General features: G+C 39.5%; 1 pseudogene; it reads right to left on the bottom strand.

Annotated features, from left to right (window-relative positions):
* Positions 1-4,101: 4,101 nt before the first annotated feature.
* On the bottom strand, positions 4,102-5,635 carry LOC127696756 (sentrin-specific protease 2-like; annotated as a pseudogene).
* Positions 5,636-10,253: the final 4,618 nt, after the last annotated feature.

The raw sequence follows: 10,253 nt of genomic DNA, 5'->3' as shown, positions 1-10,253 counted from the left end.
ATCCCACCAACAATGGACAAGTAGTCCTCTTTCTCCACATCCTGGCTAGCATCTGCTGTCACCTGAGTTTTTGATATTAGCCATTCTGACAGGTGTGAGGTAGAATTTCAGGGTGGTTTTGATTTGCATTTCTCTGATGACTAAGAATGTTTAACATTTCTCTTTTTTATTTTCTATATTCTTTGTTTACATTCCAAATGTTTTCCCCTTTCCCAGTTCACCCCTCCCCATCGGTCTCATAAGCTCTCTTCCCTCTGCCCATTTTTCAATCACCCCCTCCCATTTCCCTGTCCTGGTACCCCCTACAATGCTGGATCAAGTCTTTTCAGATCCAGGATGCTCTCTTTCGCTCTTCTTGGGTATCATTTGATATGCTGTGTCTTGAGAATACAGAACTTCTGGGCTAATTAATAATCCACTTATCAGTGATTGCATTCATGTGTATTCTTTTGTGAATGGGTTACCTCACTTAGGATGATATTTTCCAGTTCCAACCATTTGCCTAAGAATTTCATGAATTCATTGTTTTTAATTGCTGAATAGTATTCCATTGTGTAAATATACCACATTTTCTGTATCCATTCCTCCATTGAGGGACATCTGGGTTCTTTCCAGCTCCTGGCTATTATAAATAAGGCTGCTATGAACATAGTGGAGCATGTGTCCTTATTGCATGCCGGGGAATGCTCTGGGTATATGCCCAGGAGAAGTATAGCAGGGTACTCTGAAAGTGTCATGTCCAGTTTTCTGAGTAACCGCCAGACTGATTTCCAAAGTGGTTATACCATCTTGCAATCCTACCACCAGTGGAGGAATGTTCCTCTTTCACCACATCCTCCCCAACACCTGCTGTCTCCTGAGTTTTTAACCCTAGCCATTCTGACTGGTGTGAGGTGAAATCTTGAGGTTATTTGATTTGCATTTCCCTAATGATTAATGATGTTGAACATTTCTTAAGGTGCTTCTCAGCCATCTGAATTTCTTCAGGTGAAAATTTTTTGTTTAGCTCTGTACCCCATTTTTAATAGGGTTATTTGGTTCTCTGGGGTCTAACTTCTTGAGTTCTTTGTATATATTGGATATTAGCCCTCTGTCGGATTTAGGGTTGGTGAAGATCCTTTCCCAATCTGTTGGTTGCCATTTTGTCCTTTGAACAGTGTCCTTTGTGAGCATTTCTTTAGGTTCAGTTGAGAATTCTTTGTTTAGCTCTGCACACCATTTTTAATAGGGTTATTTGGTTCTCTGGAGTCTAACTTCTTGAGTTCTTTGTATTTAATAGATATTAGTCCCTTTTGGACAGGCATAGCGTGAGGATAAGATATAGCTATGAGTAACTCCCAGTTTCAATGGTGTATCCAGAGTTAATAATACTTACAAGGTTAGGATTTTTGTTGTTGCACCCAGCGATTAAATTACTGTTGTTTCTGAGCTATGTTTGTGTCGCATTTTCCTTCTGGCAGTAGCTTGTCTGGGATAAAGAGAGAAAGGCCCACTTAGCTCTTCTGAAGTCTACATTGCCTTTACTGAAGGCCATCTACATCGAATGGCACACCACATGAACACAAAGAGATGTCCTGTGAAAGAACAGAGCTATTTGAAATCCAACAGCTGTTTGGAAACTTTATCTTCTTACTGAATTTGGCTGCCTGCTATATCCTCCATGTGGAGTTGAACATTTTTAAGCTACATCTTTGTGACCCACAAAGATCCTTGCACTAACTTTGGATCTTTGGGCTCATAGCAGTATTGTTGCTGATGAAAAATTCTCAGAGCGATGCACACACAAATACCCCAGGTGCTGAGGACTGAACACATGGACCCACTTGTCATAAGTGGGTAAGTTCTCCCATCTACCAGCAAGCTTCAGGTTTTTCAACCATCTCTCCAACTCATGTGTTGCTCTTTGGGAAAGTGCGCATATTTAGCATTTCAAAATAGACACCACTGATAGCAAGGTTTAGAAGCCCCTCTGGAGGATTTGTAGGATCTTCTGTCCTCAAGAAATCAATTAGAGATGTCTACTTGCAGAAAAATAGAGTAGAACTGATCAGGAAAAAAATCATGCACCCAAGGGAGGAGTTAAGCTGGAGGAAAGATCTGAGACGGGAAACCACTCTACCATAAAGGACCCTGGATCTTCTGTCTTGTGACCAGCCATCATGGTTTATCTTAATGGGGCTCTTGGTACAACTTGGATCCTCACACTTACTAGCAAGTACTTTGCCAACTAAGCCATTCGCCAATTCTGTGTTGTCTTTTCTATACATCCTCAAGCTGCTATAGAGAGACAAAAAATGAAAAACAATTGGAACATGTATCCTTATTACATGCAGGGGAATCTTTTGGGTATATGCCCAGGAGTGGTATAGCAGGATCTTCTGGAAGTGAGGTGCCCAGTTTTCGGAGGAACTGCCAGACTGATTTCCAGAGTGGTTGTACCAATTTGCAACCCCACCAGCAGTGGAGGAGTGTTCCTCTTTCTCCACATTCTCGCCAACACCTGCTGTCTCCTGAGTTTTTAATCTTAGCCATTCTGACTGGTGTAAAGTGAAATCTCAGGGTTGTTTTGATTTGCATTTCCCTAATGACTAATGAGGTTGAGCATTTTTTTAAGGTGTTTCTCTGCCATCCGAAGTTCTTCAGGTGAGAATTCTTTGTTTAACTCTGTACTCCATTTTTAATGGGGTTGTTTGGTTTTCTGGAGTCTAACTTCTTGAGTTCTTTATATATATTGGATATTAGCCCTCTATCTGATGTAGGATTGGTGAAGATCTTTTCCCAATTTGTTGGTTGCCGATTTGTCCTTTTGATGGTGTCCTTTGCCTTACAGAAACTTTGTAATTTTATGAGGTCCCATTTGTCAATTCTTGATCTTAGGGCATATGCTATTGGTGTTCTGTTCAGAAACTTTCTCCCTATACCGATGTCCTCAAGGGTCTTCCCCAGTTTCTTTTCTATTAGCTTCAGAGTGTCTGGCTTTATGTGGAGGTCCTTGATCCATTTGGATATGAGCTTAGTACAAGGAGACAAGGATGGATCAATTCTCTTTCTTCTGCATGCTGACCAGCATGTAATAAGGATACATGTTCCACTATGTTCATAGCAGCCCTATTTATAATTGCCAGAAGTTGGAAAGAACCCAGGTATCCCTCAACAGAAGAGTGGATGCAAAAAATGTGGCATATCTTCACAATGGAGTACTATTCAGCCATTAGAAACAATGAATTCATGAAATTCTTAGGCAAATGGATGGAGCTGGAGAATATCATACTAAGTGAGGTAACCCAGAATCAAAAGATGAATCATGGTATGCACTCACTAATAAGTGGATATTAACCTAGAAAACTGGAATACCCAAAACATAAGCCACACATTAAACGAGGTACAAGAAGAATGGAGGAGTGGCCCCTTGTTCTGAAAAGACTCAGTGAAGCAGTATAGAGCAAAATCAGAACAGGGAAGTGGGAAGGGTCGGGTGGGAAAACAGGGGGAGGGAAGGGGACTGATGGGACTTTCGGGGAGTGGGGGTCCAGAAAAGGTGAAATCATTTGAAATGTAAATAAATATAGCAATAAAAAATTTATATTAAAAAAAGAAAAACAAACCACAACAAACAAAACAAAAATGGAAACAAACAGAACAACAAAATGCAAAAACAAAAACAAAAAAACAAGAAAGAACAAAACCAAAACCAAAAAACAAAACAGAAACACAAACAAAAAATAAAAACAAAAAACAAAACAAAAACACAAATAAAAATAAAAACCCAATAAACAACAAAAATAAATCACAAACGTTTAAAAACAACAAAAACCAAAATACACACACACAGACACACACACACACAAAACAAAATAAAACAAAGGCAGTAATTCATTGACTAAATCCAACATTAAAACAGTATTTCTTGAATACATAGTCTCTTGTGGGCTGGAAAGCAGCAGTTTCTAAGTTTGTGGTAGTTGCATGCATCGTAGAGATGGCATTAGGACAGTAGTCCCATATCCCACAATAGGACTATATTGAAGAGAGTGGGCTTCATCCAGTCAGACAGCTTAGTACCTGTTTTAAATCTCTTCAACTCATCCTACTTGAAGTATATTAGAAACATGGAAAGAAAAGTACAGGGGTGGGGACCATAGCAACCAGGTGGATGTTGCTGCAGTGACTGTGCAGGATTTTCCATACCATCCTCTTCCTGAAGATGGGCATGTCCTGCTGAGTAAAGGTCACAGGCTGGTCTCTAGTGATGTAATCTGCATATTTACAGGTAAACATTCCACCATCACTCCCATTCAGTTGCTGAGGAATCTCCTCTGCTGTCACACTGTATTGCTTCCACTCCAAAGGGTCCAGCTCGATGTTCCTTCATGTCTTGCTCTCATTTTTGTAAATATTGGAAGATGGTCTCACAGATAGTGTTCCCTGTCTGTCCCATTGAATTGAGGTACACAATACTTCGTTTTCTTAAGTTGATTACCAACAAGCTCCAATGTACCTTTCAGTGAATAGCCATCAAGGTAAGTTCATTTCAAAAGAGATTGATTTCGTGAGTTCATCTTTCCATGGAACTGTAACTGCTACACTTTAGCTTGGGGTAAAAGAAAGTGCTAAACACATGAAGAACTAGGCAGCCTTGGTTTTTCATTTCTCACAAGTGGAAGGTTCATGAAGAAAGTGATGACCTCATCATCGAGCCACCGACCATTCTCCAGGGTGTAGATATCTCTTTGGGTGATTTGCAGTTTGAATCTGCTACTTAGAATTTACTCTAGGGGTCCTGGACCCAATGCATTCTTAATTTCCTTCTCCATGTCCTCTGCAATAGCAAGGATTTGATCTACTTCTTTACCCTTTCCTTGGTCTCTGAGAGGCTTTTTCTCTGCCTCGAGTACTGCCATTTTGTTGGGGAGTAAGCTATCTCCATCTCCACTATCCAGGATGATTTGAGCTGGTGTTCCCAGTAAGTCTGGCTCCAAGTCGTTTCCCCTTCTTCCTTTAAGGTTTACACAACCTTTCTTCTGTGTAACAGATTTCTCCAATTCTTGAACACCAATTCTCTCTCTTTTCTAGTGAAAGACATTCTTTTATAGCAACAAGAGTAGATGATTCTCAATCTCTCTGAGTTGTTTCTGATCCATGACTGTGCCCTGTCATGCCACCTTTGATCTTTGAGAATTTTATAAGGATTGGGGGAGGCCTGTGTGGGCCAGACCTCAACATGATGATTGCATTGAAGGTGTTGAAGTAACTTTCCATATTTTTCCTTTTGGGGGCTTTGTTCGTTTTCCTCCATGATGGAATAGGGCCACTTGCGACCCTGGCAACCATCAGCAGGTTTCCTCTCAGTTTTAGCCTGCTCTGTAGGACTTTTGGTACACTCTAGGGGTTTTAATTTTCTTGGACTCTCTTCCTGGGGTTTCTGTACCTGACCCCTTGCCCAGTTGTTCTCTCTGAAGCTCTAGGTCTTCTTGCTCCTGAGGGGTCTTCTTCCTAGCCTTGCTAGGCTCTTTAAAGACCATCTCTGTTCCATCCTGGGACCTTGTCCCAAAACTGCAGGCTCTGTTTCTGTTCTACTTTCATCCTGGTCTTTCCGTTTTCACTCTTCTCCCGAAGCTTCTGGCTTCATCTCCATACCAGTCTGTTTAGGTTGCCACATGGAGAACTGCGTGGACTGCTTTTTTGAGGGTGTTGGCTCCTGTATAGTACTGCCTAATTTCAAAGTGAAAGCAGTTGTATGCTACGGTGGGTACACTTGGGTTGTTCTCCTTGGTGTCTGAAGAATCACTTCTTCCAGTAGAGGGGTGGTCCAAGGTCAGAAATCTATTAGGCTCAGAATAGCTCTTCTTTATAAACAGAGATGACTTTGCACATCAGGGTCAGTCAAAGAATGGAGATAATTAAGCTGGCAACAATTGGTGAGCAGTCAGATGTTGGCACTTCATCAGGGTCTACTTCCAAGGAACTCTAAGAATATGTCCTCAGAAGTATCTTTCTAGGGTGCTCTAACCAGCTAAATATCCAACACTTCAAAATTGGACTAATTGTCCTAGTTAATCACTAGTAAGTCACCAGGCCTAAACCTAGCAGTTAACACATCAGTGGTAACATCATGAATGATGTCTAACTCAGGAGGTTGCCCATAGCCACAGCCTTCAAAGTTCTACAGGTGGTTATGATGTCATCTTAAAGAACACAAATCAGTGTTTTTGGAGGGTGAAAGCCCTCCCCAAACCCAGCTGGGGCCAGGATTTCAGAGTGTTCCCTATTCGGAGTGGGAAGTTTGAATGAAGTGATACTTATCTCAGTTCCCTTCAGCAGAGCACAGTGTTACCTAAATCAAAATCATCTCAGCATAGTTCAGCTAGTCCTAACTATTACATTTGTCTTTTAGGAAACTGTCCCATTATAGTCAATTATAGAAATATAAGGGCCCTTCAAAATATCTACTCACATACAATATGCTTTCTAATTACAAATAAATAGAATTTTACACTGATACAACTTGAAGGTACTGTTGTGTGACAAACCTTTGTTTTCCCCTGGATAAGGAACCCAGGACAGACCAAAGTGCCCATATGACCATAAGTTTATTGGGGTTACTTATAAGAATATGTTTGAAGGGTTACTTATAGAAGCAGAAATGACTCAAAGACAGCTGCATCACCAAAGCCCACACAGCATGGGTGACAGCTCAAAAAAGCTGGGAACCTGGAGAAACTAGTCTGTAGATGGTTTAACAGGTTGAAGAATGTCGATTCCAGGTGCCTCAGTTGGTCTAAACTTCTTCCGGACAGCTGGTATGTGGTTGGTTCTTTTGATAGTGTTCTTGTCAGCTCAGTTTCCTTTCATCTGAGAGGGACTTTCAGATTTTATTGCTCTCTAGTAGGGAAGGAATCTAGTGAATCTCATCAGTTTCAGGGACCATTTTGAGGTCTTTTGGTTGTCTTCCTACCTGAGGAGCTTCCCTTGAGAGTGAATTAAGGGAGGAATGGTTCAGTGTTAAATATTGGAAACTTGTACAACTGGTACCAATTCACCAAGAATCAATACATCGCCCTAAGAGAATAAACAAAATCTCACCATTGTCAATAGGATCCACTGACAAAGATACATCACTCCTTTGATTACAATCCTAGCAATAACAAAAGCCCTGAACTCCTCCGTATAAAACATTAGAAGGAATTCAATTGTAGATGCAGTTACAGAGGTGTGTCTTTTCAGTAGGTCCTGGGATCTGAATTCCAGCAGTCCATGATTAAACAGCACTTTAACCACTGATCCATCTCTGGCCCCTTGAGCAGCTATTTGACCTACACTCCTACAAAATATGGAGATATCTGAGAAAGGAGTTGAGACGCAGTGTTTGTTTTTTTCCAATGAAAATATTAACAAATTGTGCAAGTATATTTATACCAATGTTTCACTATAAGGAAAAAAATGTACTTTTTTTCTGTAAAAGGTTTGAATTTCTTGTGATTGTCATTTCCCCCAGGTTTCATTTTGCTTGTACCAGGCTTCTTTCTCTTCTTCCTAATTACACCTTTGAGGGATTTGTTTCCATACCTAGAAAAATTTCCAACTACCACATTTGTTCTACATTGCTTAATAATCTAACATTATGTTTAGAGGATAAATTTATTGTGCTAGGCTTGTAAAAGCAAAAGTGTTTTCAGCTTGCATAAGCCATGAAGAAATTACTGTATCTTGAATGTATCCTGTCAGGTAGCCTGAGATGGACCACTTCCTGGTACAGTTGAGCTACTCTTAAGAAAACTGCTCAATGTTGCAATGTTTCTCTCCAATTTAGTTTGATAGTGGATCCTGATTGGCTGTATATTGCTTTTACTATGTTTAGGTATTGGCTTTGGATTCCTTATCATTCCAAGACTTTTAACATAAAGGGATGCTGAATTTTGTCAAATGCCTTTTTAGCATATAATAAAATGACCATGTGGTTCTTGTCTTTGAGTTTGTTTATGTAGTGGATTACATTGATGGATTTCTTTATATTGAACCATCCCTGCTTCCCTGGGATGAAGCAAACTTGATTGTTTGATGTGATCTTGGATTCAGTTGTCAAGAATTTTATTGAGTAGTTTTGCATTGATATTCATAAAGGAAATTGCTTTGAAGATCTCTGACTTTGTGAGATCTTTGTGTGGTTTTGGTATCAGTGTAAATGTGGCTTCATAGAACAAATTGTGTAGTATTCCTCTTGTTTCTATTTTGTGGAATTGTTTGAATAATATTGGTATTAGGTTTTCTTTGAAGGTCTGATGGAATTCTGCCCTAAAACTATCTGATCCTGGGCTTTTTTTGTTGGAAGAATTTTAATGACTATTTCTATTTCTTTAGGGTCTATGGGACTGTTTAGATGGTTTATCTGATCCTGATTTAACTTTTGGTATTTGGTATCTGTCTAGGAAATTGTCCATTTCATCCAGATTTTCCAGTTGTGTTGAGTATAGGTTTTTGTAGTAGGATCTAATGACCTTTTGAATTTCCTCAGTTCCTGTTGTTATATCTCCCTTTTCATTTCTAATTTTGTTAATTTGGATACTGTCTCTTGCCCTCTGGTTAGTCTGGTTAAGTGTTTATCTTGTCGATTTTCTCAAAGAACCAGCTCCTGGTTTTGTTAATTCTTAGTATAGTTCTTTTGGTTTTTGCTTGGTTGATTTCAACCTTGAGATTGTGATTATTTCCTGCAGTCTATTCCTTTTGGATGTATTTTCTTCTTTGTGTTCTAAAGCTATCAGGTGTGCTGTTAAACTGCTAGTGTGTGCACTCTCCAGTTTCTTTTAGGAGGCACTCAGAGCTATGAGTTTTCCTCTTAGCACTGCTCTCATTGTGCCCCACAAGTTTGGGTATGTTCTGTCTTCATTTTCATTAAATTTAAAAAAGCCTTTAATTTCTTTATTTCTTCCTTGATCTAGTCATCATTGAGTAGAGTGTTATTCAGCTTCCGTGTGTATGTGAGATTTCTGTTGTATTTGTTGCTATTGAAGACCAGCCTTAATTCATAGTGATCTGATAGGAGGCATGGTATTATTTCTATCTTCTTATATCTGTTGAGGTCTTTTCTGTGATAGATTAAATGGTCAGTTTTGGAGAAGGTACCATGAGATGTTGAGAAGATATATTCTTTTGTTTTAGGACGAAATGGTCTATAGATATCTGTTAAATCCATTTGGTCCATAACTTCTGTTAGTTTCACTCTGTCTCTGTTTACTTTGTGTTTCCCTGATCTCTCCATTGATGAGAGTGGAATGTTGAAGTTCCCCACAATTATTGTGTGAGATGCAATGTTTGCTTTGAGCATTAGTAGAGTTTCTTTTATAAATTTGGGTATCCTTGCATTTGGAGCATATATGTTCAGAATTGAAAGTTCATCTTGGTAGATTTTTCCTTTGATGATGATGAAGTGTCCATCCTCATCTGTTTTGATTACTTTTGGTTGGAAGACAATTTTATCTGGTATTAGAATGGCTATTCCATCTTGTTTCCTGAGACCATTTGCTTGGAAAATTGTTTTCAAGCCTTTTACTCTGAAGTAGTGTTTGTTTTTGACACTGAGGTGCATTTCCTGTATACAGCAAAATGCTGGGTACTGTTTATGTATCTAGTCTGTTAATCTATGCCTTTTTATTGTTGAATTAAGTCCATGTCCCAGGCTACCTCTCCATCAGGTATCCTGAGGATTCTGGCCAGGTTTCTCTGAGCAGCAAGAGTGGTCCTGCCTGCAGTCACAGTCCTGTTCTGCTCTCCAAGGAGGCTAACTCTCTCCCTGTGCCACCTGGGTATGGAGCTCTGTGGCAGAAGATGATTTCAAGCTGCAGCAGCACTACTCTTAAAATGTCTTCCTCTTCTAATGACTGACAATGTTTCATGCATTATTGGTAGATAATACTCTATTGAAAATATCTTAACCTGGCTTAAGTTTCATAGAACAGAACAATAGGCTTCTTAAGGTAGTGTGAATAGTGAAAAGAAAAATACATAGACATTGGTAAATACTTTTCATCTGAAGCCTTCTCAAACCTACCTTTAAGGCTGGCTCAGTTTTACTTCTAAGTGTGAGTGTAGAGAATTCTGCCCATTGATCTAGGTTTGCAGAGGCAGATCAACAATAAACAAGAGGAAGAGAATGAGCCAGGGGATACATATGACTGCTTTAAAGTTTAAAGACCAAGTTAGAAAAATTCTGCAATTTTCTCCTCATGTGAACCTTTTTGTCATTGTACTCATCTTAT

The sequence above is a fragment of the Apodemus sylvaticus genome, chromosome 11 (genome assembly GCF_947179515.1).
Source record: "Apodemus sylvaticus chromosome 11, mApoSyl1.1, whole genome shotgun sequence".
NCBI lineage: Eukaryota > Metazoa > Chordata > Mammalia > Rodentia > Muridae > Apodemus > Apodemus sylvaticus.
Note: the sequence above shows the minus strand (reverse complement) of the source record. Positions and strands in the feature narration are given on the sequence as shown.